This window comes from Bombina bombina, chromosome 5, assembly GCF_027579735.1.
Source record: "Bombina bombina isolate aBomBom1 chromosome 5, aBomBom1.pri, whole genome shotgun sequence".
Taxonomy (NCBI): domain Eukaryota; kingdom Metazoa; phylum Chordata; class Amphibia; order Anura; family Bombinatoridae; genus Bombina; species Bombina bombina.
In genome coordinates, this window is record NC_069503.1 from 472,340,319 (window position 1) to 472,361,647 (window position 21,329).

At 39.5% G+C, this 21,329-nt stretch overlaps 1 protein-coding gene across 1 annotated transcript in view; it reads left to right on the forward strand.

Annotated features, from left to right (window-relative positions):
• Positions 1 to 1,470: 1,470 nt before the first annotated feature.
• LOC128659387 (carboxymethylenebutenolidase homolog) overlaps positions 1,471 to 21,329 on the forward strand; it is a 67,819-nt gene continuing 47,960 nt past the window's right edge. Inside the window, exon 1 of the mRNA XM_053713040.1 lies at positions 1,471 to 1,663. The gene's annotated coding sequence lies outside the window, so the exon portion shown is untranslated. The remainder of the gene's footprint in view (positions 1,664 to 21,329) is intronic.

A 21,329-nucleotide genomic window follows, 5' to 3' on the forward strand; every position in this document is an offset into this window, starting at 1 on the left:
CATTAAAAACTGTTCATCTGTTCTTTTATCAAGTGAGTGTGGTATGTTTGTGTTTTGTTGTAAATTAAATTTTACCCCTGAATTTTCTGGATTATTTACTATAGATCTTTATACAAATACCACTGTCTAGGTCCTAAAAGTAGAGCTCCTAAATATTCTTGCTGCCTTCTAATTTTAAACACATTTGTTGACCCCTGGATTACATATAATCTACATTCCATTTTTTCCTTTGAGAGCAACATCATATTATATTTATATTACAGAACAAAATAAAGTGTAACATCTGTGTGTATTTGTACTAAAAATATCAGAGTTCACAAGATTTTTTCATGTAGTGGAAAAAATACCTACATTTTATATTTTCTTCCACTGGCTGCAAAGGTTGTTGATGAGCTTGCATGCTGCTAGTTTTAATATTGCTATTGTTTACCCAAAACTGTGTTTAACTCCAACAAAACGTTAAGCACATAGTCAAAGTCATCTCCAGAAAAGCAATGCACTAATGGCTTGTCAGTAAACATGTCCTATGAGCCCATCTGGATCTGCACAGATGTATATTGCTGTCTCAGAACTGACATTGACTATGTGTTTAACTCTTTTGCAAGAGGCTAACACACTTCTGTGCAAGCACTAGTGCTATAATAAAATGCCCTATCAAACTGTCACATTTTATGTCCCTTTAAATAGGGTTTTCTTTAGAATATTTTGCATTTAAAGTTTAACATGATTATTTTTTGTTATACAGAATAGAAATTGTATGGCCCTATGAGTTAAGTGAATATTGATTTTTGGTGTAGCTTCCATTACAACAAATATTAAAATAGGTGTATGTATTTGTGTATCTCCATAAAAGGAAAAATGTAATTACCTAAAGCTTTAATGTTTTACATGTAATATTTATTTTTAGTTTCCCTAAATAATAATAAAAAAAATTCCTCATTTTTTTTCACTTTTTTTTGGGGGTGGGTGGGCGCTTCAGGTTTTTGTGCCTACAGATACCTGAGATGTAAATCCGGCCCTGATTGACCATGTGGTACTGTGAGTTTAACCCCTGCGACTATTGCTGCTGAATGGATCAGCATCAGGTTCCGCTCTGACCAGTAAAAGTTAAACACACAGTAACATAGGGTCAATAGTTGTAAAATTAGATTCTCCAATGAATTAGAGCATGTTATTTTTCACTACATCATTGACTACCATTAAAATAGCAAAATACCACATTTTCAATCCTAATGAATGTTTATTTATTGATAAGTGTTAATCAGACATTATGTTCCACAGCCCTATTTCTCCTTTAACAAACATATAAGTATATATTTGCTTTTACTTTGAAAGTTATTGTTACAGAAATGTAGAAAAGCAGAACTAGTGTTTCTTGTTAATTTGTATGTTTAAGAGCAAAATGCTAAGTCATTCTGACAAGTGAATTGATTTTGTCATTACTTATCTTCATAAGCAAAATGAGAACTATCCTGTTATTTCTTTCTGACGCTTCATTACTTTGACAAAAATCAAATAATCCATTATGGGTGTGCCTCACCTAAATATATACCTGGGTTGTGTTCAGAACAGTATTTATTTCTGTCAAACCATTTGTAAGACAGACTTTTACTACAAACTTCAAAGCTGCTAGATCTGGAGAGTTCGTCCAGCACACAAAAAGGTAAATCATTACTTTTGTTAAAGGGAAATTCTAGTGTAAAATAAAATACTATATTTCGTTAGATCATTTTATTTTTAAACAGATTAGTTTCTTTTACTATGTGTTTAACTCCTTCAAAGTTGCCTACATTCTAATTGATTAACGAGTACTTTTTGCATTGGTATTAATTGCTTACTTTGTGTCAGATAACGAGTGGAGTGCTATTAAGTCCTTTTGTTCGCTCGCTAACTGTGCTAGAAGTGTATTTTTTGCGCTCAAAAAGAAGTTAGAATATCTTAATAGTGATAACGTATTGCCCCGTAGAAGTCAATGGAGGAAAAAAAGGTGGAAAAACACCCCACTCTCCCGCTAACCCAAACGCATATTCTCAAGTGTGCTAACCCAACATAAAAATATTAATATTAAACATTCCAGTGTTCTTCACATAGCAGAATATGTTATATGTAGAAATATGTATTTAAGAATAAATAGATCTGATGGTATTTTGGTACTATATACAGTATATATACCTATATATATATATATATATATATATATATATATATATATAATGATTATATATAGGTATAGATATATACAGATATATATATATATAGAAATACCTATTTATAAATACATAGAACATATTCTGCAGAACATTGGAATGTAAAATATTTACAGTAAATACACATATTTAGACAAGTATATGTATGTGTCTCTATGTTAAAGCCCTTTGCCTGCCTTTTTTTCTAACACCTGAGATCTCATATCTTTGAGCCTTTATAACTTTTGTGTGCAATATTTTTTAAAAATAGTTTTTATTAGATGGTGTTATTATTAACGTAACTGTACTTTGTAATGCATTTTTGATGTGTTTTGCGACTCTTTTTAGTTTCACTAAACAGCTAACCAGAGCTCTGTGGTTACGGTAATCAATCTAGCGTAAATCGAAAATTGCACTCATTTTCTTTCAAATTGTAATAGATGCGCAATTTAACTTGCGTGCAAACAAATGTGGAAATTCGATATTGCTCGCACGCAAACAATAGTGCTCCACTCATAATCTGGCCTTTTGTGTTTAAAGGGCCATTATTGTTGAAAAATGTAATTATTTAATTCATTAGAGCATGTAATTTTAAGACTAGTGGCCTTGCGAAGTGGTTAAACACATAGTAGACATTCTGCTCTGGATTTACACAGCACTGCTGGTCCTGAGCGGAAATTGCCTCAGACCCAATCAACAGAGCTAGTCAATGACCTTTATGTGCGACTTTCTATACTGAATGACTGAGAGGCAGTTTCAGCATTAAGCTGGTCCCTAGTGGTACTTTTTTACGATGTGTTTAATTCCTTTGTGGTAGTTAAATCCAAGGAGGTGCACAGTCGCAAGTCTTAAAATAACACGCTTAAAATAAAACCTCACAAATTACTTAGATTTAAAGAGGTATTCTAATGCAAAACTGACATGCTCAAATGCATTCGAAAATTACATTATTAATCATAGGTAATGTATTTAAGTCTTGCAAATTGGTTAAACACATAGGTAAATTCCTGCTCTGGAGAGGCAAATCTGATTATTGGCAGCTATGCATGGCTGCTGCTATTGATTAGTTTGCTGTTCAGGTGCTGATATGCCTGTGTACTATCTTTGCAGAAATTAAAAACATACAGGTAGATTATGAGTTGTGCGTTTGTCTTTTAACGCTGAAAAAATTGTAATTTCAGAGTTAAAACAGCAATGCAGCCATTACACATCTTGTCGGTATAGCAAGCCTTTTAGCCTGTAACGCAACGTCAGTCCCGCACTCGTAAAAATTATGTTTTTTCATGGGACTTCCATAGCGCTGCCATTACGAGTTTTGCAGTGAGGCTAAAAAGCTTGCGTTACACCCTATAACGACAAGATCCGTACCGCCATCTGAGAGCAGTAGTTATGAGTTTTACGCAACAAAACTGTTACATAAAACTCATAACTAAACTGTTACAAAGTACACTAACACCCATAAACTACCTATTAACCCCAAAACCGAGGCCCTCCCGCATCGCAAATACTATATTATAGTTATTAACCCCTAATCTGCCACTCCCGACATCGCCGCCACTAATAAAATTTATTAGCCCCTATTCTGCCACTCCCTGACATTGTCACCACTATAATAAAGCTATTAACCCCTAAACCGCCGCCCTCCCACATCTTAAACACTATTTAAATATTATTAACCCCATATCTGCCATCCGCCCACATCGCCCCCACTATACTAAAGTTATTAACCCCTATTCCGCCGCTCCCCGACACCGCCGCCACAATAATAAACCTATTAACCCCTAAACCGCAAGCCCCCACAACGAAATATACTAAATTAAACTATTAACCCCTAAACTTAAAGCCCCCTACATTGCAATAAACTAATTTAAACTAGTAACCCCTAAACCTAACGTCCCCCTAACTTTATATTAAATTTACAATTTCCCTATCTTAAATTAAATTAAAACTTACAATACCTATCAAATTAAAAAAAAAGAAGTTTAAACTAACAAACTAATATAACTATTAAACTAAAAAAAACAGACTCTTTTGTTTGTTCCATTTAAAAAATGGCAATTAAGATGTATTACAGTTTTACGCTTTTTTAAAAATGCATGGTCCTGTATAAACCATAATTGTCTTGTCAGGCATGCAGAGGCGGTGAGAGTTGTCCTTACCAGCCAATTAGCATTAAGGGAATAAAAAATGCTGTGTTGTTTCAGTTTAAAGGGACACTGAACCCACATTTTTTATTTTGTGATTCAGATAGAGCATGCAATTTTAAGTAACTTTCTAATTTACTCCTATTATCAATTTTTCTTCATTCTCTTGCTATCTTTATTTGAAAAAGAAGGCATCTAAGCTTTTTTTTTTATTCAGAACTCTGGACAGCACTTTTTTAATGGTGGATGAATTTATCCACCAATCAGCAAGAACAACCCAGGTTATTCACCAAATATGGCCTGGCATCTAAACTTACATTCTTGCATTTCAAATAAAGATACCAAGAGAATTAAGAAAATTTTATAATAGGAGTTAATTAGAAAGTTGCTTAAAATTTCATGCTCTATCTGAATCCTGAAAGAAAAAATTCGGGTTCAGTGTCCCTTTAATTGTAACATATAAGTGAAGCAGTACTTATAATTACCTGGTAGTACTGCAGTAGACATGAGTGTCTATTGGTAGGCACAAGAGGGGGTTCCTGGCTTGCCCTCAGCTGGCCAGAAATTTCCCGCAGTGGCATTTTTAGACACAACTTGTTGGAGAAAATTGCAGGTGATGTCTGCCTACATCAGGCTCTCACTCTCCCTGAAGGAAATACCCAGAAGCTGGCTAAACTATTTCAGTCACTATGGTAGCAGGGGAATTAGCCTACCTACTCCATGTCACAGTAATCAAGGAATGAAGGACCACAATTAAGGCAAAAATGAACTTAGGGATTCCAAAATACTGTTGTAGCCTAACTAGTAAATTAAGAGGCTGCTGGAAGTTGTCACATTTTTAACACATAATGATTCTTTGTTGTAATAATGCAAGATACACATATTTCTTATGAGGCTTGTATACACTTTCGGCTAGATTACGAGTTTTGCGTTAGAGGCTGTGCGGTGCTAACGAGCAGTTTATGCTCACCGCTCACTTACAGACAGCCCTGGTATTACAGATTTTTACAAACCCGGCGTTAACCGCAAAAAAGTGAGCGTAGAGCAAAATTTTGCTCCACATCTCACCTCAATACCAGCGCTGCTTACGTTAGCGGTGAGCTGGTAAAACGTGCTCATGCACGATTTCCCCATAGGAATCAATAGGGGAGAGCCGGCTGAAAAAAAGCAGCGTTTAGTTTCTAACGCAGCCCCATTGATTCCTATGGGGAAATAAAAGTTATGTCTACACCTAACACCCTAACATGAACCCCGAGTCTAAACACTCCTAATCTTACACTTATTAACCTCTAATCTGCCGCCCCCGACATCGCCGACACCTACATTATATTATTAACCCCTAATCTGCCGCTCCGGACACCGCCGCCACCTACATTATATGTATGAACCCCTAATCTGCTGCCCCCAACATCGCCGACACCTACATTATATTTATTAACCCCTAATCTGCCGCCCCCAGTACAAAAACAAACAAACAAACAAACACTAAATTACAGAAAATAATAAAATAATTACAAGATTTTTAAACTAATTACACCTCATCTAATCCTCCTAACAAAATAAAAAAGGCCCCCAAAATAAAAAAAAAGCCCTACCCTACACTAAATTACAAATAGCCCTTAAAAGGGCCTTTTGCGGTGCATTGCCCTAAAGTAATCAGCTCTTTTACCTGAAAAAATTTACAATTCCCCCCCCAACATTAAAACCCACCACCCACACAACCAGCCCTATTCTAAAACCCACCCAATCCCCCCTTAAAAAAACCTAACACTAACCCCCTTGAAGATCACCTTACCGGGAGACGTCTTCACCCAACTGGGCCGAAGTCCTCAACGAAGCTGGGAGAAGTCTTCATCCAAGCCGGGTGAAGTGGTCCTCCAGAAAGGCAGAAGTCTTCATCCAGACGGCATCTTCTATCTTCATCCATCTGGCACGGAGCGAGTCCATCTTCAAGACATCCGATGCGGAGCATCCTCTTCTTCCGACGGCTAAACACAGAATGAAGGTTCCTTTAAATGACGTCATCCAAGATGGTGTCCCTTCAATTCAATCGGAATTAAGGTAGAAAAAATCCTATTGGCTGATGCAATCAGTCAATAGGATTGAACTGGCATTCTATTGGCTGATTGGAACAGCCAATAGAATGCCAGCTCAATCCTATTGGCTGATTGGATCAGCCAATAGTATTGAACTTCAATCCTATTGGCTGATTGCATCAGTCAATAGGATTTTTTCTACCTTAATTCCGATTGGCTGATCGAATTCTAGCAGCCAATCGGAATTGAAGGGATGCCATATTGGATGACGTCATTTAAAGGACTTCGGCCTGGTTGGGTGAAGACTCTTCCCGGTAAGGTGATCTTCAGAGGGTTAGTGTTAGGTTTTTTTAAGGGGGGATTGGGTGGGTTTTAGAGTTGGGTTGGTTGTGTGGGTGGTGGGTTTTAATGTTGGTGGTGAATTGTAATTTTATTTTCAGGTAGAAAAGCTGATTAATTTGGGGCAATGCCCTGCAAAAGGCCCTTTTAAGGGCTATTTGTAATTTACTGTAGGGTAGGGCTTTTTTATTTTGGGGGGCTTTTTTATTTTGTTAGGGGGATTAGATTAGGTGCAATTAGTTTAAAAATCTTGTAATTTGTTTATTATTTTCTGTAATTTAGTGGGGTTTTTTTTTTACTTTAGATAATTTTATTTAATTGTAATTAATTGTATTTAATTTAGGGAAATAATTTAATTGTAGTGTTAGGTGTAATTATAACTTAGGTTAGGTTTTATTTTACAGGTAAATTTGTCTTTATTTTAACTAGGTAGTTATTAAATAGTTAATAACTATTTAATAACTATTGTACCTAGTTAAAATAAATACAAAGTTGGGGGCGGAGCCGGAACGCCGTCGAAGATGGCTGTGTCTCACTGAAGCTCCTGTTAGTGGAAAGCTATAAGGCACAAATCCTGCACATCTAACTATCGTTTGGTCCCAGAAAGAACAAGACAAGATCGGTGTCAATGTGACACATCTATTGCAGCTCCCGGTTGTTTGATCACTTGCGGCAGACCGCCGTGAATATTGAGGCCTACACGGAGTTAGAGCCGAGGTAATGGTGGACACTTGAATCTAGAGACCGAAGAATCTGATATACAGACAAGCAGACTCAATCGGGTAAGCGATCAAGCATCGCATATATTATTGAAACAGCCTAAATTGAGACAATTAGGCTCATCCCCGGTTCTTCACATATTGAACCATCAGATTACCGGGGGGGGGGGGCGCAACGCACATGTGCTATGCATGTATAATGGAAAAGGGACCCAGTACTTTTCTGCACGACATATATAAAAAACAACCTCACAAGAGCCCTAATCACCTTGCTCAGTCGACCCAATAAGTTAATACAACTGAGATGTTAACAAAGAATTATGTAATAGACACTCATCTAAGAAGAACCATTAATCTGGTAATTACAACATTAGCTCACCAAATTTTGAGATAGATCCTCCTATATTCCATAATATTCACACAATCTGCTATAGACATGTCTACTAGAAGAGTGTCTAAACTAGAAAAATAGTTTAAAGCAAACTCAGGAAGCGTCAATACCTTCTTTAAAGCTATGGATAAACAAAAACCTATTGAAGATACTGCAGAGGAAACTACAGTCCACATGTCAGATATTACACAAGATACTGTCGCTCTAGTCTCCCCACCATCTGACAAAGCTACAGTAATAGATAAAGAAGGACCTGTCACTCTTAAAGCGATGGAATCATTAATAAATCAGGTAAAATCCTGTATCAAAGAGGAGTGTGCAGACCTTAAGAAAGAGCTAAATGATCTGGGTACAAGAGTGGAAACCCTTGAGGGAGATAGAGAGGAAATGACATCTGAAATTTTACTGATATCTAATAAGATGCGTATTCAGCAAAAACAAATAGTAGATTTGGAATCAAAACTAGATGACATCGAGAATAGGACGAGGCGTAGTAATCTATGTTTAAAAGGAATACCTGAAACCGTCCTAGGACCTCACCTACGTAATTACTTGGAAGGACTATTTAGGTCACTATTAGGGGACAATTACACAAACTCTGCTCCTATCCAACTAGAAAGGGCACATCGCTCCCTGAAACCAAGACCCACGGATGAGAATCCACCTAGAGATGTGGTGCTATGTTTCACAAAGTTCCAAGAGAAGGAATTAATTCTACAGCAAGCACGCCAACAACAATCCTTTCAATATCAAGGCGCTACAATCAAATTTTTTTGCTGACTTATCAATAAGAACCTTACAGAAAAGGAGAGAATTCAATGTTCTCACCCAGCACCTCCATAACTTAAACATACCCTATAGATGGGGGTTTCCTGTCCAGATACAGGTTACCAAAAATGGAAGAAGATTCGACTGTAATCAACCGGACAATATAATCACCTTTTGTAACAGATTAGATATCTCCCTTCCAACTATTGGACAGGGTGAAGCTTCCTTATCCTCGAGTTCAAAGAGACTTAAAATCCTCCTAACAAGAGACATCAACCCCAAGACCTGCAACAAACAAACCAAGCTAGGAAATCTTTCGCCACTTCTCAACCAGGATGAACGGAAAACTTTTTTCTTTTTTTTTGAAGTGCTTCAAACCTGGATAATTTTACTATCCCCTCTACTGGGTTACATTTACTCACCAATGACTCTCCAGATATGCAGCTGACCGGCTATCTTTTAAGTAGCCGATCCAGACCCAATATTATCCTTATGGAGTCTATTCTCTACTGACAATCGTCGCTGTTGTTCACAAGAGAAGGGAATCAGACGATTTTGGAATGAGATTTACAAGCCTTATGGATCCTTTGAATCATAGGGTTCTAATTCTATGATTACCTGTCATTTACCTATATAATTAAGACCTACAACAGAGGTCCAGTAACTACTTGTCTTGATATTTTATGCATGCATGAAAATACCCAGTTTAAGGTTCCACATTTATACTTTTCGTTTTCAGGTTTATAAGTTGAGGAATCTATTGTTATTTGACTGAAATAACCCCTTTTCAGATAGGCCTTACAGGTTTTAAATGTTTTTGATAATCTGAAACCATATCTAACTAAATATAATGGAGAATAAGTTAGCTCCTGAGCAGTTATCCAATTTGTTGAAATATATGCCAATTTATATTGTTCTTTTTTTCTTTCAATGTTATTTGTTGGTAAGTTGTACTGTTACAAACTGCTATTTGTGACTGGCCCTTTAAATGGAAGGTTGCCCTGCTTCCCTGGATTTTGGAGAAGCCTATTTGCCAGCCTCCTTCCTCATGACTATGGCCCCTGGAAGATTGTGCCCCTGAGAGTATATTGACTTTTGTTGGGTGTGTGTGGCCCTTTGGGAAACGTCTGGGGACATATTGTGACTCTGGTGAACAATGCCCCCTTTAAGACTATGTCCCCAGACCTGTGAAATGACTTGTCCCTGGCTTTCTCCCACTTGGTTCAGTTTCATTGTGTGCCATTAAGAGTTAAATTTTGTTCAGCTTCAAGAAACCTATTCTACATACAAGTCTGCTGGGATTAGCTCTAATTAGGTTTAGTGATCAACTTTCCCATTGTCTAATCAGACTAGTATTGATAAGGTGGACTGCATTGTTTTATTGTGTGTAATGTTATCTGCTGAAGTAAATGTTGTGGCCTGTCAAAGGGAGTGTCTCTCTATCTAATATCAAATGTGTGATGGGGGATTTTATGCCTCCCCCTGAGAGTGTCCTGTTTGCATGTAACCTCAATAAAAAGGAGGCTGTGTGCTCCAGCACATCAGACCTATTTTCTGTCCCTCTAACTTGCAGCTTTGACTCATGTTTGTAGGGGACAGCTTATAATCACTACAGGGATTGCTGACTATGGTGCTGATGATTCTTTGGTGAGCGCTAGGAGCATCCTTTTCTACGGTCCAACTTCCAGCCAGCCTGGAGGCAACCGTAACATTTGGCGGCAGCGGTGGGATAGCATCCTAGCGCAAGGAGCAGCACCACAACAGCACTGGTATCGTAGGAGAGTTATTGAGGGCAACGCTAGCCACTGCGCAGCGTCCCTACCTACAGCAGCATGGAGCTGACAAGACACTATTCAGAACCCTGTGAAGAGCACCTCAACCTGATCCGTCGCTATGAGGGCGCGGATTTCGTTCCAGAGGTAAAGAGGCGGCTAGTCCGATATGGTCCAGACCCTGCACAGGAGGTAGTCAGTCGCATCATCCGGGAATTGGATACGGAGAACAAAGCGGCACGAGCTTTTGAGCGCCAACTGTGGAGTTTGAGGGTCTGGACACCTGGTCTCCAGCGAGAAAGTGAGTCACAGGGAGCGGAGAGCAACGACCTCCCTTCCCAGCGGCAGCCAGAGTTACAGGGAGAGGAGAGCAGCGACCTCCCTCCCCAGCGGCAGTATACCGTGCAGAGGGAAGAGACAACCAGTCCCCTTCCCCAGCCAGAGATACCAGAGGCAGCAGGCCTCATAGACTGGTCCTGGGAGGACCCCCAGCAGGCAGGTGGAGATGGGACCGCAGTCTCTCTACCGGCCCTACAGGGATGCTGGGCAGGCGGCCCAGATCCCCAGCGACAGACCCAGCTACAGGGAGGGGAGAGCATCGACCTCCCTCCCCAGCCGGAGTGTGCCTTCCAGGGAGAGGAGACAACCGGTCTCTCTCCCCAGCCGCAGCATGTTCCACAGGAAGCGGAGAGCATCGACCTCCCTTCCCAACGGCCACCGGAGTATCAGGAGGAGGAGGTAAGCCAATCTCCCCCTCCCCAGCTAACTCCTAACTTGGGCCCAGGGTTAACAGTGGAGATGTTAACCCCCACTGACCCCCACGTTCCCTTTGCCACCGGGCAGGACTATGCCCCAATTCCCCCAGCAGAAGAGCTGGCATCAGAACAGAACGCTGCTGGCCTCTGCCCTACAGACCCCCTTGTTACAGGACTGGCCTGCAAACCCCTCACCCCAGCAGAAGCGCTGGCACCAGGGCAGAGTGCCGCTGGCCTCTGCCCCCCAAGTACCATCAGCTATTTGCACAGCTGCGCCAGGAAGGCAGAGGATGCTACACTTTCATCCTATAACCTGGAACCTACAGGCCAGTGCTACTTGTTGTGGGGGGGCTGCTTTGCTGCTAGTGTTTATTTGTGGGTGGGTTGCGAGACTAACTTAGGCACTGACCGACAGAAGGTCAGGTGCCTTGTTAGTCTCCTTCCAAAAGGGGAGATATGTTACAAACTGCTATTTGTGACTGGCCCTTTAAATGGAAGGTTGCCCTGCTTCCCTGGATTTTGGAGAAGCCTATTTGCCAGCCTCCTTCCTCATGACTATGGCCCCTGGAAGATTGTGCCCCTGAGAGTATATTGACTTTTGTTGGGTGTGTGTGGCCCTTTGGGAAACGTCTGGGGACATATTGTGACTCTGGTGAACAATGCCCCCTTTAAGACTATGTCCCCAGACCTGTGAAATGACTTGTCCCTGGCTTTCTCCCACTTGGTTCAGTTTCATTGTGTGCCATTAAGAGTTAAATTTTGTTCAGCTTCAAGAAACCTATTCTACATACAAGTCTGCTGGGATTAGCTCTAATTAGGTTTAGTGATCAACTTTCCCATTGTCTAATCAGACTAGTATTGATAAGGTGGACTGCATTGTTTTATTGTGTGTAATGTTATCTGCTGAAGTAAATGTTGTGGCCTGTCAAAGGGAGTGTCTCTCTATCTAATATCAAATGTGTGATGGGGGATTTTATGCCTCCCCCTGAGAGTGTCCTGTTTGCATGTAACCTCAATAAAAAGGAGGCTGTGTGCTCCAGCACATCAGACCTATTTTCTGTCCCTCTAACTTGCAGCTTTGACTCATGTTTGTAGGGGACAGCTTATAATCACTACAGGGATTGCTGACTATGGTGCTGATGATTCTTTGGTGAGCGCTAGGAGCATCCTTTTCTACGGTCCAACTTCCAGCCAGCCTGGAGGCAACCGTAACATGTACTTTATCACATATTCTATAATTCATATGAGTTGAGCCACATCAGACCCAATAGTAACCCTATGATGCCTATTTCCTACTAATAACCGCCATTGTTGTTCATATGATGTAGGCCACAGATGATTTTAAGCTGAAACTTTCAAGCCTCTTAGATTTTCTGAATCATAGGTTGCCAATCCTGTTACTATCTGAGATTCACCTATAACAATAAGACTTGTAATATAAGGTCTTGTAATCATTGGTCTTGATACTTCATGTATATATGAAAAGGCCTAGTTAAGGTTCCACTTTTTCGTGTTCAGGTTGTATAAATGTTTTTTTTTTGTGTGTTTTTTTTAATACAGGGAGTGCAGAATTATTAGGCAAGTTGTATTTTTGAGGATTAATTTTATTATTGAACAACAACCATGTTCTCAATGAACCAAAAAAACTCATTAATATCAAAGCTGAATAGTTTTGGAAGTAGTTTTTAATTTGTTTTTAGTTATAGCTATTTAGGGGGATATCTGTGTGTGCAGGTGACTATTACTGTGCATAATTATTAGGCAACTTAACAAAAAACAAATATATACCCATTTCAATTATTTATTTTTACCAGTGAAACCAATATAACATCTCAACATTCACAAATATACATTTCTGACATTCAAAAACAAAACAAAAGCAAATCAGTGACCAATATAGCCACCTTTCTTTGCAAGGACACTCAAAAGCTTGCCATCCATGGATTCTGTCAGTGTTTTGATCTGTTCACCATCAACATTGCGTGCAGCAGCAACCACAGCCTCCCAGACACTGTTCAGAGAGGTGTACTGTTTTCCCTCCTTGTAAATCTCACATTTGATGATGGACCACAGGTTCTCAATGGGGTTCAGATCAGGTGAACAAGGAGGCCATGTCATTAGATTTTCTTCTTTTATACCCTTTCTTGCTAGCCACGCTGTGGAGTACTTGGACGCGTGTGATGGAGCATTGTCCTGCATGAAAATCATGTTTTTCTTGAAGGATGCAGACTTCTTCCTGTACCACTGCTTGAAGAAGGTGTCTTCCAGAAACTGGCAGTAGGACTGGGATTTGAGCTTGACTCCATCCTCAACCCGAAAAGGCCCCACAAGCTCATCTTTGATGATACCAGCCCAAACCAGTACTCCACCTCCACCTTGCTGGCGTCTGAGTCGGACTGGAGCTCTCTGCCCTTTACCAATCCAGCCACGGGCCCATCCATCTGGCCCATCAAGACTCACTCTCATTTCATCAGTCCATAAAACCTTAGAAAAATCAGTCTTGAGATATTTCTTGGCCCAGTCTTGACGTTTCAGCTTGTGTGTCTTGTTCAGTGGTGGTCGTCTTTCAGCCTTTCTTACCTTGACCATGTCTCTGAGTATTGCACACCTTGTGCTTTTGGGCACTCCAGTGATGTTGCAGCTCTGAAATATGGCCAAACTGGTGGCAAGTGGCATCTTGGCAGCTGCACGCTTGACTTTTCTCAGTTCATGGGCAGTTATTTTGCGCCTTGGTTTTTCCACACGCTTCTTGCGACCCTGTTGACTATTTTGAATGAAACGCTTGATTGTTCGATGATCACGCTTCAGAAGCTTTGCAATTTTAAGAGTGCTGCATCCCTCTGCAAGATATCTCACTATTTTTGACTTTTCTGAGCCTGTCAAGTCCTTCTTTTGACCCATTTTGCCAAAGGAAAGGAAGTTGCCTAATAATTATGCACACCTGATATAGGGTGTTGATGTCATTAGACCACACCCCTTCTCATTACAGAGATGCACATCACCTAATATGCTTAATTGGTAGTAGGCTTTCGAGCCTATACAGCTTGGAGTAAGACAACATGCATAAAGAGGATGATGTGGTCAAAATACTCATTTGCCTAATAATTCTGCACTCCCTGTATATAGTTATTTGACTGAAAAAACCCTTCTTCAGATAGGCCTGACAGGTTTTCAATGGTTTTGATAATTTGAATCTACATTGGATTAAATACTATGGAGAATAAGTTTTCTCCTGTTCAGGTAACCATTTTTTGGAAAATTTGTTTACTGTTAGTTATTTATAAGTTGTATTGTACCACATACTCTATAATTTATATGAGTTATATATAATATAACCAGTAGTTTATATCTCACTACAAAAGGTTGTAACACAACACAAGTTTATCCATTGTCTGTTCACATCTCGACTAGAAACAAGTTTAGCTTCTTTGTCAGATGTTAACTACTTTTCATCCCCTACTCTCCAACCCGTTGAGAAATGTTGACCCGATCCCATGTTGTAATATTGTGCAGTTTTTGATTATTGTTGCTCATCGATACTCATGGCTTCATATAACTGATCTAAAAGTGCCCTTCCTGTCCCATTCTAAACTAACAAAGCCTTATCATTCCACTGCATGACCCCCTAACAACTTTCATTCAAAACACAGAAATTGATAGCTCTCTTTGCAATTTCTTAACACCCCACTTGACCCACTTTCTCCTCTCCTCACTCTCCAACCACATTACCCCAATTTCAAGGAATTCTCTCTAACAGTACTGCATCAATTACCCAGAACATGACTGACTTAGACATCAACGCCAATAGAATTAAGACTAATTTGAATAATCTTAAAATTGCAACCCAGAAGGTCAAGGGTTTTTTATCACCACAAAAACGATCTATAGCACTACACGACTTCCACAAAAAACATCTAGATATAGTATTTGCCCAAGAGACACATTTTAGGAAAAAACAGGAACCCAGACTCCCCACCTACTACTACAATAAACATTTCACTAGTTCCAACACAACTAAGAGGAACGGGGTGTTTATACTTCTCAAAAAAGGACTACCTTTTGACTTATTACACCGCTGCCAAGATGACAAGGGCAGATTTATTCCTATAGTAGGGCTCTGCTACGGTAAACCCATCACCTTATTAAATATATATGCCCCAAACAGACCCAACCCTTCATTTTTTAGAAAAGTGATGACTCTACTACTCGATCATGCAAAAGGTCCAATTTTCATAGCAGGAGATTTTAACTTCCCCTTAGACCCCTCATTAAATGTATCCTCAGGGAAATCTTACATACCTATTAAACACATCAAAGCCAACTGGCTGGCACTACAAACCATACCCACTTTTGACACGTGGAGACTGACCCATACCATGATCAAAGATTACACCTTTTTTTCCCATCCTCAAAGAACAAAATAAATACAAAGTTGCCTGTAAAATAAAAATAAACCCTAAGCTAGCTACAATGTAACTATTAGTTATATTGTAGCTAGCTTAGGGTTTATTTTATAGGTAAGTATTTAGTTTTAAATAGGAATTATTTAGGTAATAATAGTAATTTTATTTAGATTTATTTAAATTATATTTAAGTTAGGTGGGGTTAGGGTTAGACTTAGGTTTAGGGGTTAATAACTTTATTATAGTGTGCGGCGGCGGCGTTGGGGGTGGCAGATTAGGGGTTAATACATGTAGAAAAAAGTGAAGGAGACAAGCGAACAGAGAATAGAGCACTCGCAAAAACGTTGGCATAGGTGGCTATTCAGTGTTGGTATACAACATTAAAACAACATTTATTATGCAAAAAAAGAGATAAAAACTACTATATAAGTAGTAATTAATACTTAGATTAAAAAACACACATATAATGGATGGCTGTCTATCCACAATGGCCCCAAGAAATATAACGGTAGAACTCAGAAATTGAGTAGGAGGGATTTTGGGCAGAGACACACCAAACACGGTTCACGGATTGCACAATTTCTATCTAAAAAAAGAGGATTGACCTCAAACGTAATTATACTCTCTAGTGCAATGCTGGACAGGTGTGAATCTGTCCAAATTAATCCCTAATGACACAATTAATAATAATAACGATAAGGGGAAGTGTAGGTAGCGTAGGTCCACACAAACAAATTAATATACTATACACAGACACAGATTGTGAGGGCAGAGGTTGCAAACTAAAGTGTTCACAAATAAACCAATAGCAAGAACTGTGCCTCAAATAAATAAACTATAAGGGAATGTTAACCCATATGAATCAGCCCAATCCTGGTATAGTATAAACAAATGGCTAATATAATGTGACCAGCATGAGTACACTTAGGGGATAGTACAGCCGTAATGGCGCCTGATGCGCATTTTGCCTGGCTTGGCTTTCTCAAAGGCCTTGAGAAATAGTGTTTGCTATGCGGGAGTGCAGCGGTTTAGGGGTTAATATATTTATTATAGTGGCGGTGATGTCCGGTTCAACAGATTAGGGGTAAAAAAAAAATATTTTAGTGTTTGCGATGTGGGAGGGCCTCGGTTTAGGGGTTAATAGGTAGTTTATGGGTGTTAGTGTACTTTTTAGCACTATAGTTAAGAGTTTTATGCTACGGCGTTGTAGTGTAAAACTCTTAACTACTGACTTTAAAATACGGTACCAGTCTTGACAGGAGAGGGTATACCGCTCACTTTTGGTCAGACTCGTAATACCGGCGCTATGCAAGTTCCATTGAAAATATAGGATACACAATTGACGCAAGTGGATTTGCGGTATTTCCGAGTCTGGCCAAAAAAGTGAGCGGTACACCTGTACCTTCAAGACTTGTAATACCAGCGGGCATTAAATAGCAGCGTTGGGACCGGCCAACGCTGCTTTTTAAGCCTAACGCAAGATTCGTAATCTAGCCGTTTCTATTTTATTTTAACTCATGACCATTGTGATGTATATAGTGTTAATAGAACTTACAAATCCCTAGGGCAGTTACCCAGGACACTAGAGTCACATAAAGCATGTCTGTCACCTGGTGTGGTAGAGACTAATATTAAGCAGGAGAACTTTATTTATGCTGTGAGTCTGTCACTGACTTCCCAGTTGCAGGGGAGAGCATGAGTTGTGAGGACAGAAGCTGTATTGCTTTAATATGAGGCTGTAACCATGGGCTGATGTTTGTTCAGTGGCTTCTGTTTCTCTCAGTCACACCCAGCTGCACAAATTAGCTTGGTCTGCTAGAGAGGTTGCACAGCAGGATGTTCTTTCATTTCGTAGGACCTGCAACATGCAGTGATAGGAGTGCAAGGAGAGCTGAATTTGAAGGCTGCCTTATGATATTTATATTGTATTTAGCTAGACTAGTTAAGTAATGTCCCTCCAAGTGACATAAGTGCAGAATCATGTCACACAAATTTATACTTCTCAGGGTTTATATGGCTGGTACACAAGGCTGAAGTGCATTACATGGTACATGAGTACTACATCAACTATCTTATGTCCGGCTTTGGGAGTGAGGGATGGGAAGGGGTTTATCAGTCATGTATAGTTCAGTGGCACTTCTACATTTCTTGGGAACAGAGAGAGGCTTAATGGTTAGGGATGAAATATTGGTTAACTAATAGCATATTATATAGTATATGGTGATAGCTCTAAAGTACATTAACTTTAAAATAAAGCTGTATAAGAAACAACATAAAAAGGGGTCAGATTTCTGCATGTAACTTACTCAGAAGTGTTAAATATTACTGCAGAGTGTATGAAAAGGGCAGTATGGAAATGTTCAGTCATTGCTTTCAAGATATTTTTAAAGGGACAGTAAACCTTAAAAATAATGTTATATAATTCTGCACATAGTGCAGAATTATATAACATTATTTAGGTGCTATAGCTATAAACGCCTTTTTTACCTTTTAATTTGTTAAAAATATGGTGCTTTTACAGACCCGCTCTCTGCTCTCTGCTGAGCGGGTCTGTTATATTTAGTCAGCGCATCGGGCCAGCTGTATAGTCACAGCCCGGCCCGACCGTGCCATAGCACTAAGTGCAGCTCGCTCCTGTCACAGATGGGTGACAGATGGGTGAAGAGACCATTCGCTTGGATGTAACGTTTGGCGACTGAGATAATCCGCTTCCCAATTGTCTATACCTGGGATATGAACCGCAGAAATTAGACAGGAGCTGGATTCCGCCCATACCAGTATTCGAGATACTTCTTTCATAGCCAGAGGACTGTGAGTCCCTCCTTGATGATTGATATATGCCACAGTTCTGACATTGTCTGTCTGAAAACAAATGAACGATTCTCTCTTTAGAAGAGGCTGAAAATTGCACGGAGTTCCAAAATATTGATTGGTAATCTCACCTCCTGAGATTCCCAAACCCCTTGTGCTGTCAGAGACCCCCAAACAGCTCCCCAACCTGTCAGACTTGCATCTGTTGAAATCACAGTCCAGGTCGGAAGAACAAAAGAAGCCCCCTGAAATAAACGATGGTGATCTGTCCACCACGTTAGAGAGTGTCGTACAATCGGTTTTAAAGATATCAATTGAGATATCTTTGTGTAATCCCGGCACCACTGGTTCAGCATACAGAGCTGAAGAGGTCGCATGTGAAAATGAGCAAAGGGGATCGCGTCAGATGCAGCAGTCATAAGACCTAGAATTTCCATGCATAAGGCTACCGAAGGGAATGATTGAGACTGAAGGTTTCTACAAGCTGATATCAATTTTAGACGTCTCTTGTCCGTTAGTGACAGAGTCATGGACACTGAATCTATCTGGAAACCTAAAAAGGTTACCCTTGTCTGAGGAATCAATAAACTTTTCGGTAAATTGATCCTCCAACCATGATCTCGAAGAAACAATACAAGTCGATTCGTATGAGATTCTGCTAAATGTGAAGACTGAGCAAGTACCAAGATATCGTCCAAATAAGGAAATACCACAATACCCTGTTCTCTGATTACAGACAGAAGGGCACCGAGAACCTTTGTAAAAATCCTTGGAGCTGTTGCTAGGCCAAACGGCAGAGCCACAAACTGGTAATGCTTGTCTAGGAAAGAGAATCTCAGAAACTGAAAGTGATCCCATACGTCACTAGCTCATGGACTCTTGCTAATATGAAAGAAATGAATTTATCAGGTAAGTTCTTACATAAATTATGTTTTTCCTATTTGTCTTCTCCATTGACTACTTTGGGGAATACGTGAACACGCATGCAATTTCACAGTTTGCATTACGTGGCTTAACGCACGCACAAAATAAGTTATTTCTCAATTTATAACTGCACAATCCCAAATGCGAAAAAGCCATGACGCGCTGAGTTTTCGCAACTGATTTGTAATCTTGCCCAAAGGGTATTGTGTGGAATGGTACCTATTTTATTAAACTGTAAGCTCATCCTATTTTACAGATGGTAACAGTCTCTTTATATTGCAATCATTGTAGTGTGATAATTAGATAAATCACTGTGTCACAGGTACTGCTAGGCTATGTAAAACCTGTCAATATACATTAGCCTCAAGCCTGAGACTAATAAAGAGGTAATATTCATAAACTAATACACAAGATAAAATGAGGCAATATCACCTGTTAGTCATAACACAATGAGAACCAACAGAAACATAAAATTGTTTTAAAAGAACGACAAAGAAAATAGCGCTACCTAATATATGTAGGCTTAGCTAAAGCATGGGGTCGGACATGGAAAAATTGTAAGTTCATCCTGATTTAGCACCTAAAGATATGCGCAGCAGGTAGCATTGAATTGCTTATACAGTGTACAGATTAAGCTTGAGGAGGCAGCCCACTTAATTATAGTGTAATGTGTTATTAGCAATTGTTTCCTTATATTGTAGCAAGTATAATAATTAGTAAGTCACAATGTCACAAGTACATGTAAGATAAATAAAAACTGCTTGCAGCAGTAATGAAGTATTAGCCTATGTTTCCAACTAATATAAATTGCGATATTCCAACATATACATATACATGATAGGCAATTATCACCAACACTTACAGAACGTTAGGAACTAGCGAAACATGTAACTCATTTAACCTCTAACAGAAATTACAACTCTGAATAGTTTCAGTGGTCAACCATTCAGAATGGAGAAGTGGCTTTCATTCAGTTATAAACAAAGAAAGAAATTAGATGTGAGTGAAACCGAGAGCTGTTGCAGTAGACTTATGTCCAACAGGGTATTTATAAGTTTCTTGCAATAATATTACTCCAGTGTATATAGTTTGTTAAGAATGCGTAGCAGTAATATAATGTAGACATCCAGATATGTAGCGCTGCGGAATCTGTTGGCGCTCTACAAATACCTGAAAAATAATAATAATAATAATGAAGGCAACATAACAGGCAGTCACATTCATTTTACAACATACAGTAGCTACCTTAGTTAGTACTCCAGACTATTTGTTAACTCAGCGAAAACCAGAGGAGCCTTGGCTTTGCAGTAGAAAATGTAAAGACACTAATCAGCTTCACACCACACTGGTGAAAACAAGAAAAACATATTTTTTGATCAGCCAATTCCTCTGCACTCTGAGGCTGTCAAAAAATACCTCTTGCTCCTTATGTTTAGGATTTTGAGTAATGTAAACCTATCAAACAGGAAGATTATCCATCTGATTCCAAACTTGAGTAAGGTTGCAAGCTCGATTGCGACTGATGCTGCAGGCATAGAGAGCATAAGGAAAGGAGTTTTCAACTAATATCGGGGCAGTTTCCACTTATGGCGAAAGGGTATCAGTAGATGGATGTCATGTTCCTCAGAAAATGCGCTATCGATGACTGCTTCATCCCTGCATTGTTCAGATGTGATATCCGGATTTGCAATAAGAAGTAGGAAAGTCATCTTAGTCATCTCCAAACTGGAGCTTCACAGCTCAACTCTAGATATATGGTCCCCAACATCTTGTCTATTGGGGGGGAGTGGTAGTCAGCAGAACTGATCCAGATGGAGGGCAAGGATCAGTCATCATAGGATAGGCCGTATGTCCTCTGACCATTTCTTGATGAAATGTAATGGCAGCAATGGAGATCTGAGACTCTGATTAAAAGCAGCTGGGCTGCACAGTCACTTGCTCTATGTTCATATGACAAGGTCTCCCCGCATTGTGTACCATCCTACTCACAAAACTCACGACTAGAGAATAGTTGATCCAATTTAGGTTAAAGAATTGCCAGTAATTTAATGGCAATTTTTTATGCATCCATTGCCTTGTGA